Genomic DNA, 9,096 nt, shown 5'->3' on the forward strand with positions numbered 1-9,096 from the left:
ATTCACTAAAAATCTTCACTTTTATTTCACATTTTTTAAAGTGGCAATTGCTTAATAAACACAGATTTGGTGTATTGAATAGTGGAAGATATATTCATACAAAGTAATTCAAGAATATGTTCTTGCCTGTGATAATCATCATCTTCTTCTCTTAGGGAAAGTCAGTATTGTACATGGAATTCTCAAATATTATCCAACTTTGTATTTTTATTTCAAGCCATGAAAACAGGAAATCAAAGTGTTGAAAAAGATTTTATACTTCTTGGTCTCTTCCAGTATGGTCCAATGGACACTTTACTCTTTATTGCCATTGCAATCATGTTTTCAGTGGCTCTAATGGGGAATAGCACACTGATTCTTCTCATTAGATTGGACACCAGACTCCACACTCCAATGTACTTTCTACTCAGTCAGTTCTCTTTCATTGACATGATGTACATCTCCACCACTGTGCCCAAGATGGCAATTAACTTTCTGTCCAATAGTAAGACCATTACTTTTTTAGGCTGTGAGATTCAAACATTTGTGTCCTTGGCCCTTGGTGGAACTGAAGCCCTTCTTCTTGGTTTCATGTCTTATGATCGCTATGTAGCCATCTGTCATCCTTTACATTACCCTGTCCTCATGAGCAAGAAGATCTGTTTGTTCACGGTCATGTGTGCATGGATCAGTTGTTCTATCAACTCCTTAATACATACGATATATGCATTTCAACTTCCCTTCAGTAGATCTCCACTCATTAATCACTTTTTTTGTGAAGTTCCTTCCATGTTGCCGTTAGTGTGTCAGGATACTTCCCAGTATGAACATACAATACTCATGAGTGGACTTATTATTCTGTTGTTACCTTTCATGGCCATTCTTGCTTCCTATGCCTGTGTGCTTACTGTGGTATTTTAGATGAGTTCAGGAAATGGACAGAAAAAAGCTATCTCCACTTGTTCTTCCCACTTGATTGTGGCAAGCCTATTCTATGTGACCACTCTCTCCACCTATACAAGGCCACACTCCTTGTATTCCCCTGAAGAGGATAAGATGGTAGCTGTGTTTTATACCATTATTACACCTCTTCTGAATCCATTTATCTACAGCCTGAGAAATAAAGAAGTTAATGGGGCCTTGAGGAGACTATTTGTACAGAAAATGTGACTGTAGGAACTCCTTATTGACTGAGCCTGAACAACATAAAAATACTGTTTTGGAATATGTAAGTGATAAACAAACTGCCTAATATGATATGAATTCTAAGAAATGTTTATGAAATAAAAAAGTGATAAAAGTCTTGATTACTCCTGATATCAGAATTACCCCAAACATTGTTATTGGACCTAGATGAATTTTCAATATAGAAGCTAGAGAAACATTGTACTGTCCAACTTATTTAACTTCAAAAGCTATAGAATTCAACCCTGTTAACCCAATGTTTTCAAATTATAAATATTTTGATCTGACCATTTAACACCTGAGATGGAATACATAGAAAATATATTTTATCCTAATACAACATTAAAGAGAATCTATGAGTTACCAATCCTTAATACAGAGCAAGGTACAGAAGCCACTCTTTCAAAATGTTTACTGCTTAACAATATGTGTGGCACTGGTATTAACAAAATAATCAAAGATAAAAATTCACAGATATTTCTGATTTCATAATGGTCACATTTCAGTTAGGGGAAGACATTTGGAAAATTAAATCAATACATTTTATACTATATCAAAATTAATAATTAAAATGAAAGAAATAGATAGGAAAGAAGATGGTGGAGTAAGAGGACGTGCACTCACTCCCTCTTGCAAGAGCACCAGAATTACAACTAATTGCTGAACAATCATGGACAGAAAGACACTGGAACTCACCAAAAAAGACACCCCACATCCAGAGACAAAGGAGAAGCCACAATGAGATGGTAGAAGGGGCACAATCCTGTTAAAATCAAACCCCATAAATGCTGGGTGGGTGACTCACAAACTGGAGAACAGTTATATAGCAGAAGTCCACCCACTAAAATGAGGGTTCTGAGCCCCACGTCAGGATTTCCAACCTGGGAGTCCAGTAACAGGAGGAGGAATCCCCAGAGAATCAGAATTTGAAAGCCAGTGGGATTTGATTGCAGGACCTCCACAGGACTGGGGGAAACAGAGACTCCACTCTTGGAGGGAATACAAAAAATAGTGTGCTCACCAGGAACCAGGGGAAAGGAGCAGTGACCCCAAAGAAGACTGAACCAGACCTACTTGATGGTGTTGGAGGGTTGCCTGCAGAGGTGGGGGGCTGTTGTGGCTCACCAAGGAGACAGGGGCATTGGTGGCAGGGGTTCTGGGAAGTGCTCATTGGCATGAGCCCTTCAAGATTCTGCCATTAGCCCCACCAAAGAGCCTGTAAGCTCCAGTGCTGGGTAGCCTCAGGCCAAAAAACCAACAAGATGGGAACACAGCCCCACCCATTAGCAGACAAGCAGATTAAAGTTTTACTGAGCTCTGCCCACCCAGCCCAACCCACCATCAGTATCTCCCATCAGGAAGTTCCCATGAGAGCCTTCTAGATAGCTTCCTCCACATGAGGGCAGACAGCAGTATCAAGCAGTATCAGCAGTATTTCATCTTGTGGAACTGAAAACCACAGCCAAAAAAAAAAAAAAAAGATAAAGAAAATGAAAGGGCAGAAGACATTGTACTAGATGAAGGTACAAGATAAAACTGCAGACAAACAACTAAATGAAGTGGAGATAGGCACCCTTCCAGAAAAAGAATTCAGAATAATGATGGTGAAGATGATCAAGGACTTTGAAAAAGGACTGGATGCCAAAATTGAAAAGTTGTAAGAAAAGTTAACCAAAGACCTAGATGAATTAATGAGCAAATAAAAAGAGATATGCAACGCAATAAATGAAATGAAAAATACACTAGAAGGAACCAATAGCAGATTAACTGAGGCAGAGGGCAAATATGTGAGCTGGAAGCCAGAATGGTGATAATCACTAATGCAGAAAAGAATAAAGAAAAAAGAATGAAAAGAAATGAAGACAGCCTAAGAGACCTCTGGGACAATGTTAAACACACCAGCATTCACATTATAGGGGTCCCAGAAGGAGACGAGAGAGAGAAAGGACCGGAGAAAATATTGGAAGAGATTATAGCAGAAAGCTTCCCTAACATGGGAAAGGAAAAAGCTACCCAAGTCCAGGAGCACAGAAAGTCCCATGCAGGATAAACCCATGGAGAAACACACCAAGAGATTTAGTAATTAAATTGACAAAAATTAAAGACAGCAAAAAGCTATTAAAAGCAACAAGGGAAAAACAACAGATAACATACAAGGGAACTCCCAGAAGGTTCACAGCTGATTTCTCAGCAGAAACTCTGCAAGCCAGAAAGGAGTGGCATGATATATTTAAAGTGATGAAAGGGAAGAGCCTGCAACCAAGAATCCTTTACCCATCAAGGATCTCATTCAGATTAGAAGGAGAAATCAAAAGCTTTACAGACAAGCAACAGCTAAGAGAATTCAGCACCACCAAACCAGCCCTGCAACAAATGCTAAAGGAACTTTTCTAAGCAGGAAACATAAAAGAAGAAAAGCACCTACAAAAACAAACAAACAAAAAACAATTAAGAAAATGGTAATAGGAACATACATATCGATAATTGCCTTGAATGTAAATGGACTAAATGTACCAACCAAAAGACACAGACTGGCTGAATGGATACAAAAATAAGACTCATATAGATACTGTCTACAAGAGACCCACTTCAAACCTAGGGACACATGCAGTCTGAAAGTGAGGGGATGGAAAAAGTTATTCCATGCAAATGGAAATCAAAAGAAAGCTGTAGTAGCAATACTCATATCAGATAAAATAGACTTTAAAATAAAAAATGTTACAAGAGACAAGAAAGGACACTACATAAAGATCAAGGGCTCAATTCAAGAAAAAGAGATACCAATTATAAATATATATGCACCCAATATAGGAGCATCTCAATACATAAGGCAAATGCTAACAAGTATAAAAGAGGAAATCAACAGTAACACAATAATAGTAGGGGACTTTAACACCCCACCTACACCAATGGACAGATCATCCACACAGAAAATTAATAAGGAATCACAAGCTTTAAATGACACAATAAATCAGATTGATTTAATAGATATCTATAGGACATTATATCCAAAAAGAGCAGATTACATGTTCTTCTCAAGTGCACATGGAACATTCTCCAGGATAGATCACATTTTGGGTCATAAATCAAGCCTTGGTAAATTCAAGAGAATTGAAATCATATCAAGCACCTTTTCTGACCACAATGCTATGAGATTAGAAATCAATTACAGGGAAAAAACTAAAAAAAACAAAAACACATGGAGGCTAAACAATATGCTACTAAATAACCAAGAGATCACTGAAGAAATCAGAGGAAATAAAAAAAAAAATACCTCGAGACAAATGACAATGAAAACACAATGATCCAAAACCTATGGTATGCAGCAAAAGCAGTTCTAAGAGGGAATTTTGTAGTAATACAATTCTACCTGAAGAAACAAGAAAAATCCCAAATAAACAATCTAACTTTACACCTAAAGAAAGTAGAGAAAGAGGAGCAAACATAACCCAAAATTAGTAGACACAGAGAAATCATAAAGATCAGAGCAGAGATAAATATAATAGAGACAAAGAAAACAATAGCAAAAATCAATAAAGCTAAAAGCTGTTTCATTGAGAAGATAAATAAAATTGATAAACTTCTAGCAAGACTCATCAAGAAAAAGAGGGAGAGGACAAATCAATAAAATTAGAAATGAAACGGGAAGTTACGAGAGACACCTCAGAAATAAAAAGCACCATAAGAGACTACTACAAACAAATATGTGCCAATAAAAGGGACAACCTGGATGAAATGGACAGATTCTTAGAAAGATATAACCTTCCAAGACTGAATCAGGAAGAAATAGAAAATATGAACAGACCAAACACAAGGAATGAAATTGAAATTGTGATTAAAAACCTCCCAACAAGCAAAATCCAGGACCAAATGGATTCACAGATGAATTTTATCTAACATTTAGAGACAAACTAACATGCATCCTTCTCAAGGTCTTCCAAAGCATTGCAGAGGAAGGAATACTCCCAAACCCATTTTATGAGGCTACCATCACACTGATACCAAAACCAGAAAAAGATACTACAAAAAAAAGAAAATTAAAGACCGATATCACTGATGAATTTAGATGCAAAGATCCTCAACAAAACACTAGCCAACAGAATCCAACAACACATTCAAAGGATCATACACCATGACCAAGTGGAGTTCATCCCTGGAATGCAAGGATTCTTCAATATATGCAAATCATTCCAATGTGATACACCATGTTAACAAATTGAAGGATAAAAACCACACAATCATTTCAATAGTTGCAGAAAAAGCTTTTCACAAAATTCAACACCCGTTTATGATAAAAACTCTCCAGAATTTGTGCGTAGAGGGAAACTACCTCAACATAATAAAGGCCATATATGACAAACTCACAGCAAGCATCATTCTCAATGGGGAAAAACTGAAAGCATTCCCTCTAAATCAGGAACAATGATGTCCACTCTTGCCACAACTATTCAACATACTTTTGGAAGTCCTTGCCACAGCAGTCAGAGAAGAAAATGAAATAAAAGGAATCCAAATTGGAAAAGAAGTAGTAAAACAGTCACTATTTGCAGATGACATGATCCTATACATAGAAAATCCTAAAGGTGCCCCCAGGAAACTACTTGAGCTAATCAATGAATTTGGTAAAGTTGCAGGATACAAAATTAACACACAGAAATCTCTTGAATTTCTATACACCAACAATGAAAGATCAGAAAGAAATTAAGGAAAAAATCCCATTCACCATTGCAACAAAAAGAATAAAATACCTAAGAATAAACCTAACCAAGGAGGTAAATGATCTGTACTCAGAAAACTATAAGATACTAATGAAAGAAATCAAAGATGACACAAACAGATGGAGGGATATACCATGTTCTTGGATTGGAAGAATCAACATTGTGAAAAGACTATGCTACCCAAAGCAATTTACAGATTCAACGCAATCCCAATCAAATTACCAATGTCATTTTTCACAGAAATAGAACAAGAAATTTTATGATTTTTATGATAACACAAAAGATCCCGAATAGCCAAAGCAATCTTGAGAAGGAAAGGTAGAGTTGGTGGAATCAGGCTTCCTGACTTCAGGCTATACTACAAGCTTACAGTGATCAAGACAGTATGGTGCTGGCACAAGAACAGAAATATAGATCAATGGAACAGGACAGAAAGCCCAGAGATAATCTATAGTCAACTAATCTATGACAAAGGAGGCAAGGATATACAATGGAAAAAAGGCAGCCTCTTCAATAAGTGGTGCTGCGAAAACTGGACAGCTACATGTAAAAGAATGAAATTACAACACTCCTTAACACCATACACAAAAATAAACTCAAAATGGATTAAAGACCTAAATGTAAGGCCAGACACTATAAAACACCTAGAGGAAAACACAGGAAGAACACTCTTCAACGTAAACTACAGCAGGATCTTTTTTGATCCACCCCCTAGATAATGGAAATAAAAACAAAAATAAATGTGTGCCCTAATGAAACTTCAAAGCTTCTGCACAGCAAAGGAAACTATAAGCAAGATGAAAAGGCAACCCTCAGAATGGGAGAAAATATTTGCAAACAAATCAACAGACAAAGGATTAATCTCCAAAATATATAAACATTTCAACAGCTCAATATCAAAAATCAAACCCAATGAAAAAATGGGCAGAAAACCTAAATAGGCATTTCTCCAAAGAAGACATGCAGATGGCCAAGGGGCACAGGAAAAGCTGCTCCACATCACTAATTAATAGAGAAATGGAAATCAAAACTACAATGAGTTGTCACCTCACACCAGGTAGAATGGGCATCATCAGAAAATTTACGAACAGTAAATGCTGGAGAGGGTGTGGAGAAAAGGAAACACTCTTGCACTGATGGTGGGAATGTAAATTGATACAGCCACTATGAAGAACAGTATGGAGGGTCCTTGCAAAACTAAAAATAGAGTTATCATATGACCCAGCAATCCCACTGCTGGGCATATACCCAGAGAACACTGTTATTCAAAAAGACACATGCACTCCTTTTTTCACTGCAGCACTATTTACAATAGCCAGGACATGGAAGCAACCTAAATGTCCATCAACAGATGAATGGATAAAAAAGATGTGGTACATATATACAATCAAATATTACTCAGCTGTGAAAAGGAATGAAACTGGGACATTTGTAGAGACATGGATGGACATGGAGACTGTCATACAGAGTGAAGTGAGTCAGAAAGAGAAAAACAAATATTGCATATTAACATATATATGTGGAATATAGAAAAATAGTACAAATCAACCAGTTTTCAAGGCAGCAATAGACACAGATGTATAGAACAAACATATGGACACCAAATGGGGAAAGCAGGGAAGGTTGGGGGGGAATGAATTGGGAGGTTGGGGTACCAAATTTTACACTCTAAATATATGCAGTTTATTGTCTCTTAACTGTATCTCAATAAAAATTCTTAAAAAAAGAAATAGGAAATTTTGATAGGGTATTTGCAATCTTTTATGAAATTGTCTTGAAAATAGAAATTAAGAGGGTGGTCTTTGGTCAAAGTGAAAGGAGATGAGAAAGTAATTCAAACGTATATCTGGTGATGTGTTTTCTACATAGAGGAAGAAGCAAAGGAAGATGGGCTGAGTAAAGAAAATGCCTGGAAAAGTCAAAGAAGATCAAGGTGTAAATTACTGGGCTGTAGGAAATGAGTAGATATATTGGAGCCAGAATTTGTAATATAAGGTAGACTAGCATAAATTTTTTGGCATTCCATCTAAGGAGATAAGAACTCATTACTGAGTTTTGCAGAGAAGATTGAAATGGGCTCTGAAGCCATTGCAATAGTCTCATTGTGATAAAATAATATTTTGGACCGAAGTGGTAGTGGTGGAGAAGCAAGAAGTAGTGATATTATATAGGCTGATTCAAGGCATACATTTAAGGTTTGGAGCATATCAGATGTGAAATGTGAGGACATTAAAAGAGCTCAGAATTATGATCATGGACTGCACAACTGGAACATTGCAATTACCAAAATTGTAGTTCAAGAAAACCAATGCAAGGTTGTTTCCATCATTGGGTTCCCTGTTCTCCTTTGATTGTCCCAGCAATGGTAATCATTGTTATGAATTCCACTTCCTTTGAGTGAAGGCTTTTATAAACTGAATCAAATAATAACTTTTCTTTTGTTTCTGATGCATTTTTCAACATGTTTATAAGATCCAAACATATTTTCCTATATCTCAATAATGTAACTTTTATATCCGAGTACATTTCCACTGTGTGAATATTTAATGATTGTTTTATCTGATGGCAGATGTTTGCTATTATGAATAAAACTGCTAAAAACTTCCTGTACAAGTCACTGAATTGTGTGTATATTGTAATTACCACCATAGCATTAGCTCTTTCATAACACCTTCAACAAGTCATATAGTTATCATTTTATTTTTGAGGTGAAAAAAGTTGATCTACTATCTTAGCAACTATTAATTACACAATACAGTATTTATTATTAATTATAATCAACATAGAACCCAGTATTTATTAATATTCTAATTGGAAGTTCATATTCTATGCTTAACACCTCCCTATTTTACCTACCCCCAGTCCATGATACCCATTTTAACCTCTGTTTCTATAATAATAGCTTTTTCACATAACACATGAAAGTAATATTGTACAGTATTTGTCTTTCCCTTTGCGACCTTTCTCACTTAGCATAATGCCCTCAAGCTACATCCATATTGTCCCAATTGGCAGGATTTCCTTTTTTTCATGGCTGAAAGTGTTTCATTGTATAAGTATCACTATTTTATTATCCATTCATCCATAGACAGATTATTTCCATATCTTAGTTATTGTAAATAATGATGCAATAGCACTGTAGTGCAGATATCTCTTCAGTATCCTGTTTTCATTTCTTTTGGATTATTTCCAGAATTGGGATTGCTGTATTATA

The 9,096-nt window shown here is 36.2% G+C and overlaps 1 pseudogene; it reads left to right on the top strand.

Moving 5' to 3' along the window:
• The first annotated feature begins 219 nt into the window (after nt 1-219).
• Nucleotides 220-1,149, top strand: LOC130836361 (olfactory receptor 2AK2-like; annotated as a pseudogene).
• Nucleotides 1,150-9,096: the final 7,947 nt, after the last annotated feature.

This window comes from Hippopotamus amphibius, chromosome 15, assembly GCF_030028045.1.
Source record: "Hippopotamus amphibius kiboko isolate mHipAmp2 chromosome 15, mHipAmp2.hap2, whole genome shotgun sequence".
NCBI classification, from domain to species: Eukaryota; Metazoa; Chordata; class Mammalia; order Artiodactyla; family Hippopotamidae; genus Hippopotamus; species Hippopotamus amphibius.